Source organism: Euprymna scolopes, chromosome 5 (assembly GCF_053919585.1).
Source record: "Euprymna scolopes isolate OS-2025 chromosome 5, ASM5391958v1, whole genome shotgun sequence".
Lineage (NCBI taxonomy): Eukaryota > Metazoa > Mollusca > Cephalopoda > Sepiida > Sepiolidae > Euprymna > Euprymna scolopes.
Window position 1 is genome coordinate 134,386,564 of NC_136486.1, and position 16,455 is coordinate 134,403,018.

Here is a 16,455-nt window from a genome sequence, read left to right on the forward strand (position 1 = left end):
TTTTTCAAATTTTGATAAAAATTCGTTGCATGATTTTGATTCTAGAAAATATCTAAAATTCAAAGCTTAAGCATAAGGGTCTTCAGAAGAAATCGAAATTTAAGGGGTCTTGCTTAATTGCGGTTTCATTTTAGTTGTTGGCATCCGTCAGTCTAGAAGACTATGGGGTTGCAGCCATAGAGGTTGCTGAACACCGTCTTCTGTGACTGAATAAGCCTATCTTCGATCTACATTTTTGGTTGCAGATATTGCAGGTGAAGGTCAATGCATCGTGTTGGTAATCTGTTGAATTTTGTTAACTGGCCTTCCTGAATAGTCTTTTGGGTGTCTCCACCGATTCTGTGATTGACCTTTTGTTAATGGTCAGGCCTTTGGTTACTGTTTGTCTCCAGATGTTGCGAACTTTAGCTTTGGGTTCCCAGCTGGTAGGGTCAATATCACATGCTTTCATGTTGCGTTTGCACATGTCGACCTTTTGGCTGATGTAATCTCTGACCTTTTTCAGGTGTATCTCATCGAACTCAAGAATGTTTCTGCCGAACTTAGAAATTTAAACGGAAATTCAAATGGAACCCTTTATTTACTTCAAAGTCATAGCATGTTCTCATTCCGTCAGCCATGACTGGATAGTCAGTAAGAACCTGTGGAGCAGTGGTTATAATATTTGAAAAAATCTATGTATTAATACAATAGCGTGTGTGTTATTTTATGTGTCACGTTACATCTTTTTTCTTCCGAGTGACTGTCGTTTAATTGTTATGACTTTCCATTTCTTATAATTATTAATTTTACCAAGAATTCTTCATAAGTTTTGGTTTCGGTTTCGATTATAACTGATGGCACTCAAGTCATCTATTTTTTTTATAAATAATTTTACCAAATATTCTTCCTGTTTTGGGTTCGATTTCGATTATAGCTGAAGGAACTCAAGTTACATATGTATGATGAGCTGTGATACAGCGAAACAGCACTATATATATATATATATATATATATATATATATATATATTTATTTTATTTATTTATTTTTTTTTTTCTTCATAAGTTTTGATTTCGGTTTTGATTCAAACGGATGCACCCAAGTCATATGGATATTGTTTTTTTAAGTTACAACTTTATAATACATAAGAATTGTTAGAAAATTGTATAATAATATGGACGAAATCTGCATAAAGTAAAATAAAATATAATATTTAAGTGTATTTTATGACTGGGCTACGCCGGGTGCTCCTGATAGCCTAGATAAATACTTCTGTAGTTTTAAAAAAACACCTACAATAATATCAGGGCGTCTCTATTTATGCTGAACATCCACAGAATGCCAACATCAAAGTGTCCGCTGTCGAATTTCCACAGGTCCTGCTAGTTAATTTTAAAAGTGATATTTTCCTGAAGATTGATGGTTCAATTCTCGGTATGGGCGACAATGAAATACAATTGCGAATTACTTAGAACATTTATCCAGTCATGGCTGATGGAACGAGAGCATGCTACTTCCATTAAGTAAATAAAGGGTTTAGGTTGAAATTCTGTCTAAATTCCTGAGTTCGACAGAAACATTCCTGAGTTCGATAAGATACACCTGAAGAAGGTCGGAGATTACATTGACCGAAACGTTGTGAAAATGACACTCAAGATGTGAACAGTAGTCCGAAGAATCCAAATAATATGAATAACCAATCCTCATCTCAAAACTTTAGAAGAACTGTATTTTTGTGTCAGCATTGATTGGGTAAGAGGGAGTATGAGTAAAGTGATAGTAGTTAAAATAAATTTTGGTAAATTTATAGTCTTTAATTCCATTAAGGCACACCGGGACTGTTTTCCTTCTACCTACAGCCTTAGTCCCTTCAAGACTAAGACCGATAAGTATCTCCTGTATTTGCAATATTTACATTTTGTTCTTGTAAGTTTTTTACATCAAATGGCTTCACCTCTTGTCTGGAATGATTTCCATTAAAAAAAGAAAAGCAGTCAATAAAGACCCCTATGCACTCCTACTTGGAGCAGGAGTGCATAGAGGTCTTTATTAACATTTATTTTATTTTTTTTTATTTTATAACGCTATGTCTAAAATCTTTATTCAATTTTTGATCAATGTTCATGGTGATTTTCATTTCAGAAAACGTCTAAAATTTAAGGTTTAAGTATAAGGATCTTCATGGAATCTTGCTTAATTGGTGTCTAATGATTAGGGCTGTGACAACAGAATATTCTTTTCATTCTTGACTCTCAAGTATATATCCGACACAGTAACATACAGTCAATCAATCGAGAACCACATCAGTCTATATAAAAAACATATAAGATATTAACGGATATATACTCAAGGGTCAGAACAATGAAAATTATATGCTGTTGTCACAGCCCTACTAATGACTATGGATCAAATTTAATGCAAATCTAAAATACTTGAAGTTTCAAATTGGATATTATGTGCACATTATACCCCTAAAAACTCTTAAAAATTTGAAGAATATTAATTAATGTGTAATATGTATTGTAAAAATTTCACAAAAATCAAAGATTACAGTTTTCAAATTATAAATAAAATAAAATAGAATATTGTATTTCCTTTTTATGGGTGTCAAGCGTGAACATAAAGTAAGGCGCAGTATATTAGTTGATCGGCATCTAAGTGAGTGGCTGCGTTTGTGTCTTCTTGAAAAATTGTTTGATCACACATTAGGTCACTTGGACAGATCAATATCTCGGCTAGACATTTTCTATTATTTGTTTGTAGACACGCCTCACTGGGATTTCCTGTTGACATCTGACGTAGTAACTATTTTGCTATTCATGTTAAAACACGCAATAAAAAGCAATAAAAAAAAAGCAGCTGTGAGTTTATAAAGTTGCAAACGAAGTAGACTGTCTTGATTATTTTTTAATCAGCGTGATCCACTAAAAAGAAGTAGAAAGTTTACCACCATTTTTTTCTTATCAAATGACATAGACAGGCGCCACCTATTTTTGCTTATCAAAATTGTAAAGGAGACAATTGTAGACCCCACAGTCAAACGGATAAGAGGATAGAACAAATATTTTCACACTGTGTGTGTGTGTGTGTGTGAGTACGTGCATGTGTATATGTGTATATATATATATATATATATATATATATATATATATATATATATATATATATTTTACATGGGGGTCACCACTTTCAACCCGAAGGCCACGCAGGGATAAGGATTATTGCGTGTACAGTAATCAATGAGATAGTATTGTAGTAATCATTAGTATTGGGGTTTTTGATAGAGTGTCTTACTGAAGGGGGCGGTTTGTCAGGAGTTTGTTTATGTTGGACTTGAAGATATATTTGTGTGTGTGTGTGTGCGTGTGTGCGTGCGTGCGTGTGTGTGTATATGTGTATATATATAAGAATGTAATAAGAACAGAGTTGTAAATTAGAATTATACAAAAACTTTTGGGTTTGTATTACTGTACACATAGATTCGAAAAAGTTGTCAAAAAACAAATATATGACAAATAAATGTTATCAAAAGCAAGATAAGTTACTTTTCTACCTAACTGGATATATTTTTTGTGTTTTTATTCAGTGTAACATGTTTATTCAGCTCGAAAAACATGCAGTGTTTACCGATGTATTGGAAAATTCAAAATGGCGGCCGACTCTCTCTCGGAGAGAGTAAGTTTGGGAAAAGGTATTATAAATAATAAAATAGACAAAATACTGTTAGAAATTCGCTCAATATATGTTACCGTGACATAAGTTGACATATCTTCGGTTGTTTTTTAAACCTACCAGAGAAAAAAAATTCGATGATTGAAAAGATATTTCCAGATTTTCCATAGCTGGAAATCTTGTGAAGTAGACCTTTATACCAAACTCTATCAAGTACCTTTGATATGTCAACAGTTATTGCTCCTGAGAGAAAACCTCCGTCGATAGATTCACTAATCCTATGTGAAATTACAGTCAGTACATTAGTTGTAGATCTCGCTGGATAGAAATCATATTGGTTGTCGCTAAGTAGGTTGTTTTTGCTGAGGTGGTTGACAAGCAACTTACTCATGACTCACAGAAGACTAATTGGTCTGTACTGAGATGCAGAAAACCGATCTCCATTATTTTTAGATATTGTGTCGATCGGCATTAACCCTATTCGGGTTTAACTGGCTTTCTCCAAAAGAGGAAGTTTCATGGGAGTATTAAATTCCCAAGCAGTCTCCAGTTGCATGCATATATCGGTTAGGGGGGATGACGATGTTAGGTTTTCGCAACTCTTGCAGGGAGGTGTCAACGTCCTCCTACATACAGTGACTGGAATTCCCAAAATGGTCACCCATTTTAGTAATGACCAGGCTCAACGTTGCTTAACTTTGGTGATCTGACGGGAACAAGTGTGTCAATGTGATTATGCCGTATATTATGATTATACGCGATTATGCTCTATATATCAATTTTTAAATATGGGGCAAACTATTAAGGTTTTCCAAAGTGTTGAGAATCATGTTCATTACAAAGATGAATGAAACTGATTGCTAATTGCCTGTATTTATGTAGTATTGGGAATCCTAGCTTAAATGCTATATAGATAGTTTGTAGAAATAGTAAATTATGTAAGTATATTTTCGATTCCCATCAGCGAGTTTAGTGTGGTCGCAAACGGTTGGGTTTGATGGGCGTCAAACTCAAGTCACCTTTTCTCAACCTAGATAGAATGCACTGGAAATTAGGGGTGACGTGCACCGGAAATTAGGGGTGACGTGCACCGGAAATTAGGGGTGACACTGAATTGTGGGGAGGCTTCCGGTTGACGACGACATGTGAGAGTTGGTCTTGGGCAACAGAGAATGTAGATGGGAAATCTTGGGTCTCCGACAACCATGGGTCCAGATATAGGCTTGCCTTTTAATAAAAGAATTGAAGCTTCAAATCCATCTTGTGTTATCGATGCATCAGCAGCAGTAAGTAGCACTCCCCACGAGATGGAGCTAGCGACAAGAAGATATCATCTGCTGGACGAGGCAAGCAGGTATGTACGATTATGTATTTGCACGTACATGTCGAGACCTTTCAAGGCAAGAACTAAGAGCATACACACACCCATATAAGTAAGAACATATATTTAAGAACACACAGACTTTAAAAGTATCCTTAGAAGTAAAAGAAACAGTAAAAAGAAAACGATAAGTAAAGTAAATGAACAAATAAATAAGTAATAAATAAGGATGCCAAAGCCATTCATGTAACATTTATAGTTCTATCGTTTTTGATTAGAAAAGGGAAAAACAACTTTACTTTATTAATATAGTAGAGAAAGAGTAGATGAAAACAATCATTGAATTTAAAAGACAATCAAAACGAACAATAAATTAATGATATATGCTTTTTTTAAATAAATGCGCAACTTAATTAACCATAGGACATTGATTGCATATCCTTGAAAACCCATTTCCATTAGAAAACTAGTGTTCTTCTATTGTGAATATAAATTTAGCGTTTAAATCTCATTGTCAGTGTGCTAAACAGGCCCATTTTATAAATAGAAGATTAGTTTTTACGGGTGCCTGTTTACTTGCCTCCCCACAAGAACAAACTTAGACGCAAGGTCGGTTTTTAATGTGGGAGAAAAATTTGATTTGCTCCAAAAGAAGCGCACTGGATTGGGACAGAAATTAAAATTGCTTCAGCCTTTAAAACTTTCTCTTTCACCGACATATAACAGAACAGATGAAGTGTCATAAAAAAAAAAAATTGACCTTACCTAAAAAGCAGGGGTTATCAGGAGAGAATGTGCCCTGTTTTAAGGCCTTCTTCCATACAAAAATATACGTTTAAAATTGTTCTTCCCTGTGAGAATTTTTATCCATATTATATTTCTCTTAGTCTGTCTGTCTGTCTGTCTGTCTGTTCCACTTTTTATCAGAAACTACTGGTCCTATCTGGCTAAAATTTTGTATGGACCTTTGCTATGATAAGGTGCAGCGAACTATATATTATGGTATCTGTTCAAGGCGTAGTTAGGGATTAATAGGGATTAGGCACCATATTACCACATTTACTCTATAAGTTTTTTTTTGGAAACTACTGTGTTGATTTAGCTGAAATTTTGTATGAACCTTTGCTATGATGCAGTAAACTAATTATTATGGTATCCGTTCGGTACACTGTAAAGGATTGATAAGAATTAGTATTTAATACAAAAATAAGCACAAATTTAACCATATTATACGATCAATTTGGAATAAAAGCATTGTATGCCAATGGGCTATAACTTTTACCCGTTTTTAACAGGCAAAATATGTAGTTTACTATGTCCTTTACTAATGACATAACTTGATTAAGTTTTTATTCAGGTAACGTTATCAGTGGCCTCAAATTCAACAAAAACAAAACTAAAAAAAATGGCTTGCTTTTCATATAGTTTCATTGAACCATAAAAAATCAATACACGATATGATCTGATTCATTTATGGAGCATGTGACCTGGATCAACTGGCTTACTTCCTTTTATGGTTGGAAAATGATCTATCTCCTTTTCAAGTCAATGATTATCAATAATTATACAACAAAAAAAGAAAGAAAACGTCTTTTTTTTGCTTCAAGAGTCACTTAGTACATATAAAATTCACAGGCAACATGAATTGAAACAAATACATAGAAGATATTCCCAAGGCTGCTGCAAGGAAAGTGGGCTCCATCTACTGTGCTAGAAAACGTCTTACACCTGAGAATGTCCTATATCTCTACAAAACCATCATTCACCCATACATGGAGTATTGTTGTCACATCTGTACTGGTGCACCAGCCATAACTCTCTCCCTCTTGAACGTTCAAACAATCTCTAATTTAATAGGCCCCACACTGTCTGCCAAGCTCCAGCCCCTGCCCCACCACCGCAACGCTGCATCTTTATGGTTATTTTACAAGTACTTTAATGGAATGTGCTCTGATGAACCTGCTACTCTGCTTCCTCCATGACGTAAATACTCTCAACCAATCCAACAACTAGCTAAATCCCACCTGTTCACAGTTGAGGTCCTCAGATGCCAAAGGATTTTTTTTCTCTAATAGCTTCTTTATCAAACTGTTAGTCTATGGAAGTCCCTCCCTACTCCCTATTTCCATGACTATATCACTATGCAGAAGTTTTAATGTAATGCGAACAAACCTCTCACTGCACAATTCATCACTTCGGTTGTCCCTATGGATATGGCTCCAATAGCCAGTCTAATTATTGTATTTTGATACAAATTTTCAAAATTAGAAATATTAAGAAAGAATCTTCATATTATTTGGATTATTCTGATGACTGTTCTCATCTTCAGGTATCTCTTGCTGAACTCAGGTATCTTTCTGTCAAACTCGGGAATCTGTTGTAAAATGTGCATAAATATTATTCATACAAATTTCATATTTAGTATTATTGTACCTATTCTCAATTGATTATTATATTTTATCCAATATATAGTAACTAGCCTCCAACCCGTACCGCGAAGGAGGAAAAGAACATGAAAAAAAAGGTGACGTCTTTGCTATTGCGCCCATCACCAAACCAGAAGTGGTGAAGGTTTAAATTAAGGCTAGTCAATCGAAAAGAGGGGATGACTTTCGAAAATATCAGCGAAAAAAGCAACTCCTCCCCGTAGAAAAGTGCCGAGTTGAGGGTGAATGAATGTTTTTAGCCAATTTTTTGATATTTGTCGTTCGAAGGGTCGAGCTTCAAAACAATACTGATCTTGTGAAACTCTGTTGAAAGTTTTTGCGAGACATACAAACATACATACATGTATACATTTAAACAGACAGGTGAGATTTATATTATAGATGATTTCAAGAGTTATAAAAAAAAATATGACTTAAGTGCAATCAGCTAGAATTGAAACCAAAACGTTTAGCACTCCAGCCTTAGTCGTTATTTAGTGCTCAAGGGTTGTTATCGTTTGAACTATTGACAGACTGATAAGAAATATTAAAAATTAAGTGACTTTAAGCTATGAATGTTGTTTTTTTTTTGTTTTTTTTTGCGCTGCACAAGAGTATCAGCTTTATTTGACTTACTCCTGGCAAGTTTAACTGTTTTTTTGTTTTTTTCAATTTTGACTCCTAACAGCTATTTATACAGGATAAAAACCAAATCAAATTTGTTCCACAGGTTCAAATCCCCTATATATTAAGTTTCAAATTTGTTGACCAAAAATTCGGAGAAGAGTTTGATAGAGACTTTTGCACACATGCAGCAGGAACAAGGTCACTTTTATATATATATATATATAGAAGATGTACCCGGCGTTACCTGGTATTAAACGTAACATTAAATTCCTTAAAAAAAATTAAATAAAAAAAAGAAAGAAACTAAGACATCTGCACGCAAGTATTATGTTTCTTCTAAACAATTCACTTCTTGTAAGTAAAAACAAAATACTTGAGCTGAGATCGAAACCAAAACCTAAAGATATTGACTCAAGTACAATAGCTATTAGATCAGCTTTAAACAGAAACATTTATTTCTGAACATATAACCCCTATCATATCAAAGAACCTAGTATTGATTTTATATGTCTAGCCTTTTGGTTTGTGTGGTAATAAAACTTCTCAAATACACTTGTGATGTTAGGCTGTATGAGGTGTCAACTTTGGTCAAAATCGTCCATTCCTTCTTTCATTGGATTATTTCGATTATCAATTATTGGTACTTCTCGAATACATTCTGATACAAAACCTATCTAATCTGATAAAAACCTACCTATATCTATCTGAGAACACTGCCATGCATATAGAGTACTTTATGTGAAATTTCATAAAAACTGGCCCAGCTGTTTTCGCGCCGCGTCCATAGGGAACAAACTCACACAGACACAACTCCTTTATATATATATATATATATATATATATATATATATATATATATATATATATATATAAAATAGAGAGAGAGAGAGAGAGAGAGAGAGAATAAATAACAAAAAATTATATTCCAAAATTCATGATGTTGACCATGCGCTATGAAACAGATACTGTCAAGAATTGTATAAGTCAACTGAATTAAAGGAATAAATTATAAGATGGTCAATATCATGTATTTTGGAATATAACTTTTTGTTATTTATTCTCTATATTGCTCTGTAATTACATTGAGCTTCTTAAATAAGGATTGGTATATATTATAAGAAAATATATTTCTACAGAAATATATATATATATATATATATATATATATATATACATATATATATATATATATATATATATATATGTATATATATAAATATCCTTCTTTTAGAATCCTTTTTTATGCTTTTATTATTTTCTCAATTCTTTAGTATTATGTAAACATATTAACATATGTGCAGCAGATGTTTTTATAATAAAATAAACCAGTTTTATGAATGAAAAATGTTAGCCTCGTTTTCACAATGGCATATCAATTACGTTGCCGTTAAAAATAAATTAAAATAAAAAGCTGCTAAAGAATATGTATGGATTATTAAAAGTGTATTGTCAAACACTTTGAAAATTCCTATAAATTAAAGTTTCACATGAATCTCCTATAACTCAAATCTGCGCGATCTAACCGATGAGGTCAATTCAAACCGTTTATGCGTTAAGAAGAAAAATAAACACTATCTTAATTCAGGCAGACAACATAGACATCTTAACAGTGTCCAACAAATCAAAATGATTCAGTTCTTCACGTTTTATAAAAAAAAAAAACTAGAGTTACCTCCCTTTTCGTCTTCTCATTTCCTTTTCTTACACTTTAAATAAGGCCCTGTCTCATTGGCCAAAGGTGCCGCTCATCGACCAATCACGGCAATCTATTTATTAAGCGGGACTAGAGATTCCCTTTAAACTCTCTCTTTTGTTCGAACCTCTGTGGAGGAATGACTTATTATTTCATCTCTTTTCTTTCTGAACTTGAATGGGGCCGTCAAACTGAAGACGTTAAAATAAGAACTTTTTGGACTTCTTAAAAAGCCGCAAACGCAATTGTTTTGCAACCTGCTTATTTTATATTTGTATTTATTTGAAGTTAAATACACTTTTATTGTTCTCCGACTTGTATATTTATGTTTCTTTTTCGTCTGAGTCCTAAGTGTCTGGTCGAAATACTACAGTTTGAAAAAAAAATAAACAAAAAAAACTCATGGAAAACTTTAAAAGTATTTAAATTATAGATGTTAATATAATTTTAATATTTCCATTATCACAAAATACATTTGCTGATAACTTTAATTAAATATAAAAATGTAGTTCTTGCCCCAAATTCACCATATATCAAAAATAAAAATAAAGAAAAAATCATATATAGTATATACATACCTGTGACGAAACCAAAATATCATATTCCAAAAATTAAGTAGATTCATTTTCAAATAAGAAAATACAATTTTATGAGTATCTGAGAAATGACTGTCTTGTCCATCATTTTTATATCTTCACAAACAAGGGAGATAAATCAACTATAATTCATACTTATTATATAACTTATTATATTTATGTTGTAATGCCTATGAAATCCCAGTAATCGTTTACAAAAGTGGTTTTTATTATAAAAATAAAACTACTTGATCAATTTAAGTGATTTTTGGAATATGATATTTTCGTTTCGTCACGAGTAAGTAAATTAAAAATTTTTTTTTTTTATTACATTTTCACCCCAAACAAGGCACATTGCCACTTCGGTGTAGAGGGCTACTATCAGGGGCAACAACTACTGGGGTACTATGTAAGGATTTGGACAGCAAGATGTCGGTTCACGTTACACTTGAACTTCTGCATGTCAGAACAGTTGGGGAAGCAGGGACCTGGAATGGAATTCCAAAGTCTAGCGGTTCTGAAGAAGAAAGATCTTTTATATCTAGGGATCTCTACAATGTGGGGGTGGGATTTAGCAGTCCGTCGTGTTTGTCGAGGGTGTTCACGTCATGGGAGCACAAGTGCTTGCAGTACGTCAGAATTTTATTTTTGTTTTTTAATATAGAAGGAATCCGGGACAAGAACCGAAAATTTTGATTAAAAAATACATATTTTCAAATGTTCTTTGATAATGTTTTCATACCTACATCTATGACATCCTCATATGAAATAGTACGTTTGAATCGGAAAAATAATTTCTCTTTTCTGCCGTTGATATCTAGTCTTCATCTTATGCGAATCTTTCATGTTCTTATAACCACTAAGTACAAGTGTTTTGCTCACAAGTAGTCTTGTATTAACAAGATTTTTCTCAGCCTGTAAACGACACCAACGTGTGTGTCCGTCTGTTTATGCATTGAATAAAGCAAAAATGTGTGAGCAGATATGAGTAAAATATTTATAACTCTTATTGAAAAAGCATTTCTCCAAAACAAATAGGCTGCGGTGACTGAATCGCAAAGTGATTCCTACTGTTATAAGTATTACGTCGGGGTCACCAGTATTGTAAGTATTAGAATCTCTTGGTTAATTTCATTAACCTGGAATAGAAAATACTTAATAAGCATAAATTATGTACTTACTAGACTTAGCCCAAGCACAAATATATACATTTATTAAGTACACTAACAAATCTAAGGATATACAACATTTTACAATGACAAAACAATACCAATGTTCATTAACTCACTACCGGGGTGGAATCTCTATCCTAAATAGGACGGGGATATCCCACCAATGCTGGAGGGTGCTCAGCATAGGGAATATATGCCTCCATCTTCAGTTCCTTCTGTCCACGCTCTGCATCCCAGAGGAAGTAACACTCACCGGGTGTCGTTAGAAACCAGTCTAGATCCAAGTTATTCCCTTGCACTATGAATGCTAAAAAGCACATGCTTTTAATTGCTACACTCTTTCCTTCTTCACACACTAAAACAAGTAAGTTTTAACAAGAACGTGTGAACTCAAAATATTTTCAGTCAATGAAAATCATTTCAGCTCCCCCACCAACAGTAACACGCCTATGTGAAAGTAATAAGCCAGTGCAAACTTAAAAACTCCTATAAAATCTGATCAACAAAATGAGTTTTCTCTAAAATTCTCAAGCTGACCACTGTATTGAAGAACCTTAATAATGTATGCTTATGACCCCCATACACACACGTGCCTTTGGCCAAGGGAGACATGAGGCAAATCACAAAGAAATCATCAATGACTCACATACAAGTTTTCTTCAACACATAGATATACAAACAATGAAACTTTGAAATGAACTTTCTGCTGGCTTTGCCTACTTCTTATTAAAGAACTTTAAAACTTCTCAACAAACTTTGGTCTTTCAAAGTATATTTTACATCTCTGTAATATTGTAGACAGAATTATATTTTCTTTGGTAATTCATGTTTTCTAGCTTTCATTCCAAAATTCACGCCGTTGAGTTTTTATCTATATTTTTCATTTGCCAATTTAACTACATGTATATTAATCGTTTTAGCTCTGTTCTTGGCACTTTTCAAAGTTATTATTGCTAAAATACACTACCTGTAGTTAGGAGTGGCACTACAAGGCTACACAAAATAGTTAATGAGCATGGACCAAAAAAGTAGCAGAAAACATTAAACAAATTATTAATAATAATAATAATAATAATAATAATAATAATAATAATAATACGCATGACTGATAGCTGGTTTCTGATTGGACAAGCCAGGAAGGAAGTGTGGTCAAAATCCCCAGCCACAAGAATTCATTCCTGCTTGTGTTTGTTGCAATTTCATCTGCTACAGGTTATTTCAAAAGTAAAGCCTTCTATTTTTTTAACTCAGAAAGTTGAAGAGCTACTAAGATGGAAGTGACACCATTAAAATGAGCAACCTTTTATACCGTGGAATTTATTTTTCTACATTGTCACCACCATCCTCATTGCCGTTTTGCCAGGAATTCGATGACGCATCTTTGCTTCTGATGCACGTCCATGACAGGAGTCGCTTTAGAGTCTCATGCTGTCAGTATCTACAAAAGAGAGATGAAACTTTCAGGTCTCGAATGCATGAGTTCAGTCATCATAACAATGCAATTTTCAATCCCCTCTGATCCATTTGGGCGGAATAAAAAAATAGGAGGCATTATTTTTGGAACGTCCTTTGAGATATAATCATCAGAACATGACTTTTACAAATATAAAAAATAGAAACTTCAAAATATGTTTATGTTGAATGGCCGATAATAATCAAGACGATATGAAGGTATATTTACTAAAGCGTTTTTACAAAAAGTGCAGGAGGTTTGCGTCTGATACTGTAATTATGACTGCCACCAATGGCTGCCATCACACTTATATGTAACTAGTTATATCCCCAAAATAGTGTAGATACACATAATAGTTTAGAAAAACAAAAAAAAAAAAAAAATTAGATTTTAATACTTATGCAGTACTAGTAGAGAAACTCGTCGTTGCCCAGGATTGAATGATGATTAATCTGTGAAAATTGGCCATTTTTCAATACCGGAATACTGAGCGCCTTAACCCTGATACAAAAAATCATAAAGAAAGCATTTGTTTGCTATCATTCGTTTATTATTAAAAAAAAAAAAAAATGTAAATATTTTACTTCGAAAAAAAAAAAAATTGGATTCATTTTTCAATTAAGTTTTCATTTAAATAGCTTCATACTGAAAGAAATAATATATTCTTCAATGAATAAATTGACTAACGTTTTCGCAAAAGAAAGAAAAAAATCATTAAACTTTCGTTCAGCATCTTCCGGCATTTCCCGTAAACCGTCGAGACGATTCCAACAATAACACGATCTTTATACTTGCATAAGTAGTACAAAGATTTTAATAATAGAGAGAAATAAAACAAAGTTAAAAGTAATTCCATACAAAAATGTCAACAAAAAGTTAATAAATCAGGAAGAGATGTTAAAATGTTAATGTGCACATTTAGCAAGGAAAATACTATTTCAAACTGAAGCGGGGAGAAGGGGGCCAACTTATCGACCTACTGACCGACTGACTGACTGACCTACTGACCTATTGACCGGCTGACTGACAAAATCTCTCATAGAGATATGTAGACGCATCTCAAACATCTAAATATCTTACTTTTTTTCTTTTTTTTTATTACTCTTTTTCATCCCAAACAAGGTATATTGCATAAAGAGCTACTATTTGGGATTGTGTCTAAAAAGGGAATGTAAGGAGTTGAATAGCAAGATGTCTGTTTTTATTACATTTAAACTTCTGCAGGTTAGTACAGTCAAGGGAGAAGAAAACAGGGAAGGAATTTAAAAGTTTAGCAGTCGAAAGGAAAAATCTATTAGAGAGGAAGGCTTTCCAGCATTTAGGGACATCAACAATGAAGGGGTGGGATTGCTACTTGTCAAGTTAATCAGGAGTATGTACATCAAGAGGGCACACGTGCTACGAGTTCATCGGAGCACATTCCATTAAAGTACTTATAAAACAAGCACAGGGATGTAACATTGTGGAGATAAGACAGGAGTTAGATAAGTAGGCTGATACTATTTTCAGATAATAACTTTATTCATCCAAAATGATGGAGGTCTGAAACATACAATGATATTATGGTAACATGAATATATTACAAAACAATTCAACTCTCTGTTGGATAAATCTAAGATGCACTAATGGCTGGATTATGATTATGTAATACACTATCCTCTAGGAGTTGGAGCTTGGCCAATAGTGTGGGACCTATGAGCTTTGAGACTTTTTTTTGGCCTCTGTCTAAGAGCGATAGACGAATGGGTAGATGTACATATCTAAACTGGTAGATAACGTTTTACATATTTATGGAAAGTCACTTTTATGATTAGACTAGCCTAGGTGCCTGGTGTTGCCCGGGTGTTTGGAGGTTTAGCAAATAAAAAAAAAAGTGGTAGTAGGCAGGCAGGCAGACAGGCTCAAATCCGTACCATGAAGGAGGAAAAGAACGTGAAAAAAAAAAAAAAAATGTAACGTCTTTGGTATTGCGCCCATTGCCAAACCGGAAGTGATGCTGGTTTAAAGTAAGGCTTGTAAATCGAAAAAAAGGGATGACTTTGGAAAATATCGGCAAAAAAAGCGACCCCTCCCTGTAGAATTGTGCCCAGTTGAGGGTGAAGGAATTAATGTTTTTGGACAATTTTTCGATATTTGTTGTCCGAAGGGTCAAGCTTTAAAATGATACTGATCCCGTGAAAATCTGCCGCCTCAGTCAAAGGTTTTACACTGACATACATACATACATACATTTAAACAGATTTTTGTCCTTTATTGTACTTTATATTATAGACTAGTGAGGGGTATCCGGCGTTGCCCGGGTGTTTGGAGATGTGTGTGGTTTTTGGGTAAATCAAAACTCCGGGGGGGGGGGGATAAAAAAAAATGTTTTGGTAGGTAAGTATGAGGATCGAACCCGAACCCTTGAGGCAAAGTTGTAAATTAAAGTGGGGGGAAAAAAAAGAGTGTGACGCTAACCATTGGGCCACCGCAAGATGCTAAGGGAACACGTTTGAATTTATTTAATTACTTAAATTAGCAGGTGCACGTTTTAATGACTTAATGAGGTCAACTTTTGACTGTGGGGTAGCATTTCATTTAGTGCGGGAATGCTTTTTTTTTTATTTTCCCAAGACGTTGGGAGTAGGGAGAAACAGCTCCACTTATCGAAATTGAATAGCAATTGTCTTCTGATATAAGGAAATAATATTTCCACATTGATCAACGCTGATTGCTTTCGGACATTTCTGGCAATCGAGACCGGAAAAATAATGCCAGAATTAGTGTCGCTTTTATTATAGGAAAAGGCCTAACCCACATGCGGCGAACGACAAATGTTGAATATTTATCTTTTTGAAGTCGAGCAAATTAAATAGACAGGCGAGCTCTGTTGTTAACTCGGAGATATGATGATTTATATGTGATATAAAAAGTTTTAAGAAGTTGTGAACCGACTGACCGCTTCTCCGAAAAAAGCCTTTTGTAGACATACAGAAAAAGCGACACACATACACGCATACATACATTTTCGCTTTTATATCTATAGATGAGTGTACATCTGCCATCAATAAAGAATGAAAAAAATGTCCTCCCCCAGTGTTCGCACTCATGTTTATATAAAATAACATCAGAATTGGTGAAATTAAAAAAAATAATAAAGAATAAACAAAGAAAACGTCTCAAACTGAAAAGTTAAAAAAAATAAATAAAAGCTTATTAATCGGTATAGAACGCAGAAAAGAAAGAAAACGATTGATTGTGAAAATAGATCTAAGGCAGAAGATAGTCTCAATTCCCCGAAATACTTGAAATTAACTTGTTTAGCAGTTGTTTATTTACTAACTTTTGTTTGGCAGTATATATATTTTGATCTCGGTAGTTAAAATAGAGTTGTCTCTCTTTATTTATTAAATATTAATCAAGACACTATATTCTCGCTTAAAAATCAAAAATACAAATATTAATAATTATATTTTTATCTACAGACACTAGTTTTTCATGCTTTCGCCATCATCAGTGCAGGAAGTGACAATTACTACTGGCCAGGAGATTTTGA